This window comes from Fukomys damarensis, unplaced genomic scaffold, assembly GCF_012274545.1.
Source record: "Fukomys damarensis isolate Sample0158 unplaced genomic scaffold, DMR_v1.0_HiC HiC_scaffold_1, whole genome shotgun sequence".
NCBI classification, from domain to species: domain Eukaryota; kingdom Metazoa; phylum Chordata; class Mammalia; order Rodentia; family Bathyergidae; genus Fukomys; species Fukomys damarensis.
This window is the reverse complement of record NW_022900913.1, coordinates 61906439-61918959: the sequence shown is the minus strand read 5'-3', so window position 1 is coordinate 61918959 and position 12521 is coordinate 61906439. Positions and strand designations below refer to the sequence as shown.

At 42.3% G+C, this 12521-nt stretch overlaps 1 non-coding gene across 1 annotated transcript; it reads left to right on the top strand.

Annotated features, from left to right (window-relative positions):
* The first annotated feature begins 10525 nt into the window (after window positions 1–10525).
* LOC117285528 lies at window positions 10526–10659 on the top strand. Its single transcript, XR_004516596.1, has one exon. It is a non-coding gene; the product is annotated as a small nucleolar RNA SNORA70 (small nucleolar RNA).
* Window positions 10660–12521: the final 1862 nt, after the last annotated feature.

Sequence of the window (12521 nt, the reverse complement as noted above, 5' to 3'; positions counted from 1 at the left end):
CAATAGTATAAGAGACTGTAGGAGCCTCACAAACACATGGAAACTGAACAACACTGTCCTGAACAATCAATGGATCACAGAGGAAATTAAAGAAGAAATCAGACAGTTTCTACAAATAAAAGAAAATGCCAATACAACATACAGGAATCTATGGGACACAATGAAAGCGGTTCTATGTGGAAAATTCATAGCACTGAATGCCCACACTATGAAAACAGAGTGAGCTCAAATAAACAACCTAACAATGACTCTTAGACTTCTAGAAAAACAAGAGAAAGAAAAACCCAAAGCTTGAACAAAAGAGAAAATTATAAAGATTAGAGCAGAAATCAATGCAATGGAAACTAATAAAACAATACAAAAAGTAAATGAATCAAAGAGTTGTTTTTTGAAAGAATAAATAAAATTGATAAACCCTTAGCAAATCTTATCAAAAAGAGAAAAGAAAAGGCTCAGATCCATGCAATCAGGAAAGAAAAAGGCGAAGTCACAACAGATCCAACAGAATTCCAAAGGATCATTAATACCTACTTTGAGAACCTGTACTCTGATAAAATGGAAAACACAGAAGAAATGGACAGATTTCTAGATACTTATGAATTACCAAAGTTGAACAAAGAAGATAAAAACATTTTTAACACCCCAATCACAATCAGTGAAATTGAAAATGTAATTAAAAACTTACCAACAAAGAAAAGCCCAGATCCTGTTGGATTCACTGCTGAATTTTACAAGACATTTACAGAAGAACTATTGCCATTACTCTTCAAACTTCTCAATGAAATTGAAACGGAAGCAATACTTCCAAATTCATTCCTGGAAGCAAGTATCGCTTTGATTCCCAAACCAGGGAAAGACACAACTAAAAAAGAGAACTACAGGCCAATCTTCTTAATGAATATAGATGCAAAAATCCTTAATAAGATACTAGCAAACAGAATACAGAGGATCATCAAGAGGATCATACATCCTGACCAAGTCGGATTTATTCCAGGGATGCAAAGATGGTTCAACATACGTAAGTCAATAAATGTAATACACTCTATTAATAAAGTCAAGGACAAAAACCACATGATCCTCTCTATAGATACAGAAAAAGCATTTGACAAAATTCAACACCAATTCATAATAAAAACCCTGCAAAAAAATGGAATAAATGGTCTATATCTCAACTTAATAAAGGTTATCTATGAAAAACCAACAGCCAACATCATATTAAATGGCCAAAAACTGAAAACTTTCATGTTAAAATCAGGAACAAGACAAGGATGCCCACTATCACCACTCCTCTTCAATACAGAGACAGCCTACAATGTGGGAAAAAAATTTTACCAGCTGCTCCTCAGACAAAGGACTATTATCTAGAATATATAAAGAACTCAAAACAATCAGCCCCCCCAATATAAAGACCCAATTCAAAAATGGGCATCTGAAATGAACAGACATTTCTCAGACAAAGAAGGAAAAGCAGCAAGTAAATATATGAAAAAATGCTCCACATCACTCGTCATTCGAGAGATGCAGATGAAAACAACACTGAGATTCCACCTCACCCCACAAAGAATGGCTGCTATCAAGAAATCACACAATAACAAATGCTGGCAGGGTTGTGGGAAGAAAGGAACCATTCTGCATTGCTGGTGGGAGTGCAGACTGGTGCAACCACTATGGAAATCAATATGGAGATACCTCAAAGAGCTGGGACTAGAGGTTCCATTTGACCCAGCCATAGCTCTGCTGGGTATCTTTCCAAAAAAATTAAAAGAATTATATCACAGTGACATATGTGCACCTATGTTTATAGCTGCACAGTTTGTAATAGCTAAAACATGGAAACAGCCCATTTGCCCATCAGTTGGAAACTGGTTAAAGATGTGGTTTTTCTATAAAATGGAATACTACTCAGCCATAAAGAATGAGAAATTAAGAGTCATTCATAGGAAAATGGATACATTTTGAGGATATACTCCTAAAAGTCACACATGTGTAAATACCAAATAGTTTCTCTGGTGTGAAAAGCTATAATAGTACACAAGATGCTAATGAGATAATTAAAATGTAAAATAGGAACAAAAGGGCTAAAGGTGTAGGGTAAGTGGGAAGGGCAGGGGAAAGGTAATAAGGGAAAACTAAAAAATATGAGAAAATGAAAAAGTGGAAATGAAGTGTTTGTAAATGGGGAGGGGAGGAGGGGGTGAAGGGAGGGCAGGGACAAAGGGAAAAAATGAGAACCAAGCCCTATCATGTAAAGGTACAAGATCCCAGCAATGATTGTTACTGTACTGTATGCCTAAAATGTACCAATAAACTCAATAAAAAGAAAAAAAATAGATTCTTTATACCTCAGTTACCTCATCTGTTAGATATGGGTGCTAATAGTTCTTTCCTTGGCTGTTTTGAAAATTAACTGATGTAATGCACAAAAAGTGCCAGAAACTATAAATATCCAATAAATGTTGGAATTATCATTAACAGCATAAAAAGTATCAGACACTATTTGAAATTTCATTAATTAATTCCAGGAAAAATCTCTATCTCTGTAACTTATCTCCTGAAGACCATTACATGAACATCACAATATTTTCCAAGGAAAATTTTCAGGGAATATCTTTATCAGAGCATGGTTAACTGGAAAATCTTCAAACCTAAACTTTCAGGCTAATTTTTTTATCTGATGAGTCATATCAGTTGTGTTCATGGGGGTATGGGACTTGAGCTACAGGGGCTCAGACACCAACTCCCTGTCCTCTCCACCAAGGATGGTCACAGATCTCACTGTGGCCGGCAGAGGGCAGTGTTCACACAAACTGCTTCAACTCTGAAACTCTTCAGTCCTTTCTACTGTCAATAGTTTGGGGGGTTTCTCCCCGTTTTTATTGCTTGCCTTTAGATGTGATATTTCAAAAATCCTGGTTATCATAGATTTTTGTGATCTCAAATTCACTACCCTGCAGGTTAATGCTGGCTGCCACAGGTTAAAGTGGACACAGGGTGGGTGTGTGTTGGGGGGGTGAACAGCAAAGGAAAGAGCTACACAAAAAGCAGGCTTGGAGGCTGGGTATCAGCCTGGTAATGGCCCAGAGAGGGGGGTCCATCTTCAGTGAGAGGGTGGATCTTTCCCACATCTGCTCCCACAGCCTACCCCTCAATTTATCCTCTTTTCCTGACTCACTTTACACCCACCAGTTTTTGCAAACCATTCCACCCCCAATTTCTCCCACACTGTCACAGTTCCAGAGCTCAGTCCTGCACCCCAGGGATTCTTAACTGCGAGGTGGGTACCATGCCTTTCAGAGCATCGTACATGTCAGGTGCCAGAGTGGGAGATAATTTGCAGAAGCTCCTGGGATAGCACAGGGTTCGACCAGCCCTCTATACCTGGAACCACTGCTGGAGTCACTGAAGACCTTGGTGAAGCAAACAGCAGAGGGACAGGATTCCACGGCCGACTCAGGAACCAGAAGCCTGTATGCTCCCAATAGGTGATCATTGATGTCCAGCCACTCTCCTGCCCTCCTCAGTATCTCTCTGGGTTCCCACTGGCAGTCCCTGCCCTAAGTCCCCACCCTATGCTCAGCCTGGCTCTCCTGCACCTGATTAGGGCCCAATGTCCTGACCTCCTGGGGGCTGCCTCCTCCCACTGTCTCCTTCCACATAGGCCTTCCCTGAGCCCCATCCCTTGTCTTCAAAGTTTCCTTCCTTTCCACTCCCCCATCCAAGAAGCACCAAATCTTATCTGTTCTCCCTGTTCTCATAGCCTTCTCCTTGTCCCTTGCCTGTCCCTCTGTGCTGTTGGACTGTGTCCCTCCTTCCTACTATATGAACAGGTGAACTGACCCCTCTGAATCTGTTGCCTCTCTCTGCCCACCATGCCAGACTTTCTTCCTACCTCCTAACCTGATATTATCTTTGTGTGACTTAAAACTATTCTACCACTCTTCACCCACAGGACAAAGCCCCAGTCCCTCAGTATATCATACAGGCCCTTCTCCATCACCCATCCTGCCTCAGTCCCATGTACTCCAGCAATATGCACCCACAAGCCACTGAAAGAAATGCTTGGCTTCTGCTTGACACTTCTTTCCCTATTTTGCTTTCTAAAATGAATTTCCATTATCCTACCAAACCCAGCTGAGGTACCACATGCCCTGAAACCCTTTCCCCAAACCCCTGGATTCACATCATCTCCCTCTTTTCTGTGACAACTCAGTCCTCATCTCCCCTTCTCAGTGCTGTATCCTCCCATTCTAAAACCTGAGGGGCATAAACTGCTCTTTCTCCCGACATTTATTCACTACCAATTCCCTCTTTCATGTCAAGCTTTGAGATTCTTGAGAACATAGCCTAGGAGTTATTACTGTCACACTCACAGAGCCTGGATCAGGGACTATGGGATAGAATTGGGATTGAGCTAGTCTCTCTTCTTGGTGTCACTGATGGACTCCTTTAAAAAAAAAAATCCAAGCTATTATAGTGTTTCCTACTCACCCCTTCATCCACTACAACCTGTTTTCTTTCCAATATTTCTGACCTTCTAAAGAAGCAAATGACTCAGCGATCTTGTCTAACACATGGCCATTCATTTCCCTTCTCCACCGATCTTCCTGGTCACTTGTGCTGCTGACCACTTCCAACTTCTTCCCTGCATTTCTTCACTTGGTTTCTATCATGGAGAGTCATCATTTCTGTTGCTTCCATTTCACCTTCTTGGAGCAGCACCCCGGTTTCCCCCTTGGAACCAACTCTTTCCCATCCTCAGTACATGTCGCTTAGCTATTGAACACTCTACTTGTGGCTTGAGAGATAAGTCTGGCTTAGTTTAAGCATCAGCAGGTAGCAATCCCTTGGCCACAGAAATTGGCTTAGAAGGGGGCAAGCAATGGCCACTACACCAGAACTAGTCAGCCCTCTGCAGAGACCTTCCTTGGAACTATTCAGAGAGAAATAGTGCTTCTTTCTGGAGAAAACAGAATGGAGCTCCTGACCACTATTTTATCACCATAAGGAAAAGATTCCTGAGCCAACATAGGAAAGCAGAATGAAGTGAAAAGAGCAAAAATAAGTCAACATCTTTAAGCTCCTGAATGCTTCTGAGCTTGGGCAAGCCTGGATTTACCAGTCAAGTTAATCAATATATTCATTTTTTATTAAACCAATTTGAATTGCATTTCCCATAACTTGTAAAAAAAAAAAGTAGAATCCTAATTATAGTCATTATGATCTGTTCAGGTCTCCTACATTTTCCTTCTTCAGTGCTCAGTTGTTATCCTCCTGTCTTGTACATGCAATTCTTTTGCTAGTAATAGAAATCTCCATTGTAGGTTGCTTTATACTTTAAACGTACCCATCTAGAGCCTTCAGTCTTTACACACTCTTCTATACTGAACACAACCAATTCTGCAGCTTTGATTTTCATTGCTATATAATGATCCAAATTCTCACCTCCAATTCCACCTTCATTAGAAACCCCTAAGTATCTCTGACTTACCTAAAAATGAATTCTTCTTTCACAATTGTTTTTCTAAATCAATCACTCTTTCTGACTATTCTAATTTTGATCAAGGTATTCACATTTTCTAGTTTTTCCTAGCCTGAAGTACTGAAATTATCCTTAATTAGTCCTTTCTTGCTGTTCTACACCCTGTGCCTTCTCCTCCCAACTAACCCCAACAAAGTCTTGTTGACTTGATCTCTGAAATGCCTCTCTCTCTTCTCTTGTGCTCATCCCCTCCACTGTTACATTCTGGCTCGGTGAATCTTACGTGCCCTTATCTGGATTCTTGTGTGTTCTTCCAAGCCAGCTTCTCTTCTCTGAAGCTGGGTGTCCCACAGGGAAAGTTTTCCTACAAGAACCTCTCAGGTTCTGCTCTAGAAACTTTGCATGGAAAGCTCCTCACAAATTCCTCTACATGATATGTAGGCCTTCAAGGATCTGACACAATCTATTTCTTCCCTACCTGTCCTCAGCTCCAGGGGCTTCTCTCTTCAAAGGGCTGCCTTTCCCCCTCTTTCATGTCCTATCTGTGGCGCTCTGGACCCTAGAACACTCTCCTCATCTGCACTGACATTCTATCCACTTTTAACCCAGTCTAACTGATCTTCTTGCTTCTAGTGGTCAAGACAGAGAAGTGCAGAGTGCATGGCCCAGAGTTACAGCACACTGAACTGGTCCTATCATCATAGTCCAAGAGCTCTGATTAACAGATCAATGCCACTCAAAATAAACATTGTAGGTAAGCTGCAGCCTTTGGCCTGGTCAGGCCACCTGTGACATGCATTTTGAGTGCACATGCTTCTGGCCCACCATTTGTAGAGAAAGCAGATGTGTGAATGGCAGGAGAGAGTTCTAAATGACCTCTCAGGCTGGAACAAAAGCAAAAGCGCAACAGAACATCCAACCAAAAAGCTTAGCAAAGACAAGATGTTGAGGTTCAAAGTATGAATTCAAAGGGATAGAAGCAAACTATTAGGGAGCTCTCAGGAGTTTAGATGAACTTTGGGCTCTATCTTAGATACTTTCTCATTGCTGGACCAAAATAACTGACACCCTCAAATTAAGCAGTGTTAGATTTATTTTGGCTTACAATTTGTAGAGGTTTCAGTCCATAGTCAGCTGGCTACAAGACAGGGTGGCATGGCAGAGGGGCATAGCAGAAAAGAAATAGTTCATGGCAGTGCAGGCAGAAAGCAGTAAGCCTTCTTTCTTTCCCTTTTTATTCCATCCAGTCTACAAGCCTATTGGTTGGTGTCACCCCCATTCAGGGTGGGTCTTTCTCTTCAGTAAAACCATTATCCACACCCAGAATATGCTAAACCCATCAGTGAACTAATCCAGTATTACACACTCAGGATCCAGTCACCTCTCAAAAGTCCCATCTATGAGTAAAAGTGGCTTTGAGGGGACACATAGATATAAACCATAACAGGCTCCATCTGAACCAGCAGAGGGTCCAAGATGCCAAAGAATAATAGTATGGTAGGCTAATAGAGGTGTGGTGTGTGGAGCAAGGGAAGTGGAATCCCCCTGCTGCCCATCCATACTGGTCAAGGATTGGGGTATGATCTGGAAAAACTGGAGCAAGCCCTGAGGAGAGTCACTTCCATGACCTGGGATGGTGGAAGGTCATGAACTCTCTATGGATGACTGTCCCAACTCAAATGGAACTAGGACAACTGACACACACCGGAACATTGGATTAAAAAATGGCTTAGCAGGGACGTGAAAGCCATCTTCAAACACTTGAAGGACTGTCCTATTTTTTAAAGAGAGTCCATCCTGTTATGTAGTTAAGGAAAGCCGAAAGAATGAGGTCACTGGATAAAAGCTGTCTAGATTTTAGGTACATTTTAGCTTGGAAACAGAAAGAATATGTGAATACACATATATTCATTTCATCTGTGTGGCGTGATTGTAGGGGAATTTTTCTCAGTCAGGCTACTGAGACCTACAGACACAAGCAGGAAAGAGCTTTGTCCTTTACCTGGGCTGCTGAACACACAGCAGCTTTGAGCTGTCAGTCTCAAGGGGAGAGCCTGCAGAGAGTAAGGCCAAGCCTAAGGAAATGTAGTGTGAGACAGAAGGTGGATGGGGTCATGTGAACCCCTGCACCTAGCCTTGCTTCAGCCTGTCTGGCCACTCAATTACTTTGCTCATTCAAACAAGTCTGTTTCACAACCAAAGCAATCCTGATTGCTATTGACTGATGCAGATTTTGTCTGCTGTCTGACTTAATGCCTGAGCTACCTGGCCAGAGAATGACTACAGATAGTTAAGTCATGAAATGCCTGAATGGTTAAGGATTCCATGAGCAACTGTGTAGGAAAGTGCTCTGAACGCCTTTCAGACTGCGGGAGCCTGTTCTGAGTTCCTCTACAAATGCTTCTTGCCTTTGGACCTCTCCGTCTCCTTCCCACCCCCTCTGCTTCAGAACACCCAACAAGTTAACCTAAGCCAGCTTCTGCAGCAGTTTTCTGTCGCCACTATTACATTGTGACCTCAAGTAAAAGTGAATTGTGAATTTTGCTTCTTAGCTCAATCGGTGTTTATGAAAAGGAAGGAAGAGAGGAAAAGAGAAAGGAAAGAAGAGAGGAGAGAAGAAGAAGCAAAGAAATGTATTTTTCATAGAAATTTAAGCACTGAATAGTGAAGCTCCATCTGGTCTCATCATATTCTTGATTGTCATCCTTCATTGCTACTTTTCAAAATCAAAATGCTTCTCAATGTTGTTTTTATTCTTGTTTTAAAATAAAAATACATGGACAAGAGTGCTGTTTAGCAACAGTGGCTTGTATTGGAAAGTTTCATTTCTTGTTACCTCTATATTTTTCTGAAGATTTTATTAGTTTTCTTAATAAACCTTTCTTATCAAAGTGTTTGGATTATAGGTACTTGAATCATAATGTGTATGGGGGATAATGGCACAGAATCCTTCCAGAAGTATTCAGACAAGTGAGCCAAGATAATGAGTGATTTCTCCCCTGCAAGTCACAGAACCAAATAATCTGCCTAGAAGAAGGCTTCTCTACTTTCTTTCTCAGAGCCTTGACCAAAAACAAAAACAAAGACCTCCATCCTAATCACCTTCTGCCTTGGGTTGTCTGGACAGTGTTTCTGTCTAGACATTCCTTAAGAAGTCAGGATGGCCCTGAGTGTAATCAGAACAGGTCCAGCTGGCCCTGAATTTCCTCAAAAGGCTTCTGCATTACGGCCCTGCCTCAAGGGGATGAGATGTCTAAGGATGAGATGTTCAAGGGAATGACGCTGTTTGTCACACATCCAAGCACACATATTGAAATGTTGTGGAGGACCCCCCTGTACCACAGCTGGAGGAGAAGATGCCAGGATATTGAGCACTGCCCGGCTCTGCAGGAGATCAAAGTCTACACAGAGAGACAATACGCATGCACACTCCACACCTTCCCTCCAGCCAGCTAGCAGGGGCCTTGGATCTAGCCACATGTTGCCTCACCTGAAGAAGTAAAGAAACACTATTGATGCCTAAGAAAACACCTCAGAAAATTCAGTCAGATATCTCTGGGTAGACCCTAGGCATTAATATTTTTAACTGCTTCCAATATATGATTCCAAGATGCTATCAGATTTGAGAAACTTGACATCTTACCTCTCTTTAAAGACAGAGGTCAGTTTGCTCCCCTTATTTCTCCAACCAGAAAGAATAAATGCTTTCGGTTATTCTAAAGATCCTACAGTTTACATCAAAGAAACACGCAGGAAACTTCAGACCAAGTCCTATTTCCAGAAAACACAGGAGAAGCACATGCCTGGAAGGTCACCAAGCCACAGCCCCTGCCCATAATGACAAATTTTTTACTCTATAGAAAGGCCAGGGACCATCAGCTGAGCCTTGGAGGGAAACAGAGATTTAAAACCATAGTCAACCCATGGTCAAACACAGCTGGACCCTTGGACTAACCACTTATCTCTTAGCAGGCACTGAGGTTACCTCAAAGTACTTATGTTTATAAACTTGGACCCAAGCTGTAATCTTGACCCAAATGAAAAGTACACTTCAGTTCACAAAACTGCAGTCTTTGTGGCTAAGGGTTCAGCCCTATGTTGCATCCCAATCAGTGCAAAAGCAAACAAAAATCCTGAAATCCTCTGGAAGCAACAGGAGCTGACCTAGATTTTTCTCCTCCTTGGCCTCCATCTTTTGACCATGCTCCCAAACCGTGCAGGTGCAGAGCCCTGTCTCACAAGGCATACTGGACCAGAGCTGCCCAGAACAGACATTCTTAGGCACTGACACTGCTGCCTGGCTTGGCGATGAGGCTTAGTCTTGATTAAATTTGTCCTTTATTTCCCTTTGTTGAAGTGAGTCTATTCAGCCAGCACTACTTGTCCAAATGATTCTAACCTAATTGCCAGCACTTGCAGCAGCCAAAGCCTCTAATACCCTGACCCATCTCTCTGACTGTCCTGACCAATATATCTGCCTCCTCTCACTGACAGCTCAGGCCAGGCCAGGCTCCAGGCTCTCCCTGGGAATGTGATTAATCAACAGCATCAGAGCAGGGCAGATACAGACTGGAAATTTTTTATATGCTAGGGGGAGAAAAAGCCCAACTCTGAGCAAAGGAGACCTAAGTTTCCAAGTCATTGTTCTTAAAAGTACAAGCAGAATGCTTTGTTCAGAAAGTGGCAAGCTTTCTGAGGCTCCAGATGCACTCCAAAGCTAACTCAGGATCTACTGCTTGAAGAAACAAGAATTTTCTCATCAGTAGAAAAATCCTATCCTCACGCCTACTTGGCCACTCAATTTTTGAATGATACAGGCCTCCCAGAAGGGACACAAGCATCACAGAATCTTTTCCCTGGGTGTCAAGCTATGTTTTTTTAGAAGCAGTGATAGCCAGTGCTGTGGTCCCTTGACCCTCTTCTGAGCCTGCTGACTCTACACCCACAGGATGAGATCAGCCCATGAGATCTCTTGTTTATAGGCTTCCTGCCCTGTACCTCCAAGGGTTATGATTTTAAATGTCTCTTTGAGAACCGCTCTAGACTCTGCTGCCAATTAAGCCCACCATTCTCTTTCCTTCATGGAGACCTGATGTGAAATGACTGCAAACATCATCCTCCTCAGCAGCACACACATGCTGTCATTGCATGAGTCACCAATGGATGTTCATGTCTCAACCTTGTGCTGCCCCCAACCTAGGTGCCAAATAGGCAGATGGATGGATGTCCTTGGAGAGATCTATGGTACAGTGGTCAGAGTCCTGACTGGTAAACTTGTCATGTTCATTGGCATCACGTTTCAGAACAAAGAGCATGTGGTCAACATCTACACTGGGTCAACTCTAAGTTCTCTGGCTGCCAAAATATCCAGGTCTCCAAGAAGTGGAGTTTTACCAAGCTTAATGCGGATGATTTTCAGATATGGTGGCTGACAAATAGCTCATCTTGGGGACTGTGGGGTCAAATACATCCACAGACCACTTTTTTTTTTACAGACCATGTTTAAAACTACAAATTATGCTTTTAGTGGGTGACAAGTTAAGGACTCAAGAGTTTATTTGTCCTCTGTCACTATAGTGGCCTCTATGTCTTGACCACATCAACTGCATGTTATCTGAGGGAGCAGTCTTGCTCTGGCTCTCTTTCTGCCTACTTTCTCCAGTCTTTTCTGGTCCCTCTGCCATTGTATGGCTGTCCTGGTCATGGAAGGTTCTTTCCTTCTGGAAGAAGGCAGCCAGTTTAGAAGTTCTACATGGAAGTATGCTCCTTCCAGTGAGAATTCCTCTCATACTCTTGCTGGTAAGGCCCAGGGACTCCAAAACCCAAATGGAGGAAGACTCTGCCCTCTTCTCTGCCTCTCTGAATGTTTCATATGGAACACAGATTAGTTAAGACAAAAGGCCAGAAGACGATGTTTTACACTAAACTTTCCAGTGAAGTCCTTCAACAGTCCCTTTACCTTTGCCCACAGAATTGCAATCAAAGGGAGGCCACTTTTGGCCACCATAGGCCTGCATTCTGGCCGCTGGCATCCTCTCTATTTTTGGTTTCCAACCTCTTCTCCAAGGGAAAGTTTGGGCGACCTTCCCCAGCCTCGGCATTAACTCACTTCAACCAGGCTTTTCAAGCAAAACTCTTAAATCAGGGTTACAACATTCTGGCACCTTAGAATCACTCTGGTATCTGGCTCACACATATTTTGTTTCCCAGGTGACTGCATGTATGGGAAGGCTGAGAGTCCAGGCTATGGTTAAGGATTCTATTCACCCAGCTTTGCTCTCCCTTACTCTTTGGATTCCATGTGCTCTCCAGTCACAACAGCACCAAAAGAAAGAACCAGGGCCAGGGAAAGGTAAAGATTGGCCCTGGAAGTTAAAGATTACACCATCAAAACAACGTATATATCCCTGGCTTTAGAACAATGCTCCTGGACCTGGTTCTTGGCCTATATTTTACTGTCAGTGTCACCAGGTCCCAGGAGAAGTGCTTCCCTTGATTCTACTTATGTTTGTGAAAAATGTAAGCATATTTTCCACCCTAACAAAGGACAGTGTGGGGATATTACTCTGTGCTCCTCCTGGGCACATGTGGCACTCTGTGTGTGTCTTATTCTGTTCCTTTTCATCTCTTTTTTCATCTTCCCCTCAGTTTGATTTTTTAATCTTAGAACATTTCAAATGTATTACAAAATAGAATTAAAACAATTTTTGCAACTCATTCTTTTAAAGAGGCATTTCTCCCTGAAAGAAACATAAGCGGAATTCATATTTTCCAGATAAGAATGCCACAGCCCTGTACTGAGAGTAATCAGGAGACTTGGTCCCCCTCCTCATTCACTGGGAAGGTGACCTGAGACAAAACACACTGATGTCCTCCCTTCCTTCTTCCAATTATAAAACAGAAGATTACGTCTTTACAACCTATATCACTGGTGTAGGCCCAAAGGCTATTAACAAAATCAAGCAAGTCAGTATTTGAGAAAAACAGTTTGATTTTTAAAATATAAGTTATGAGGAAAGATTTTAATCTTTCCTCAAAATAA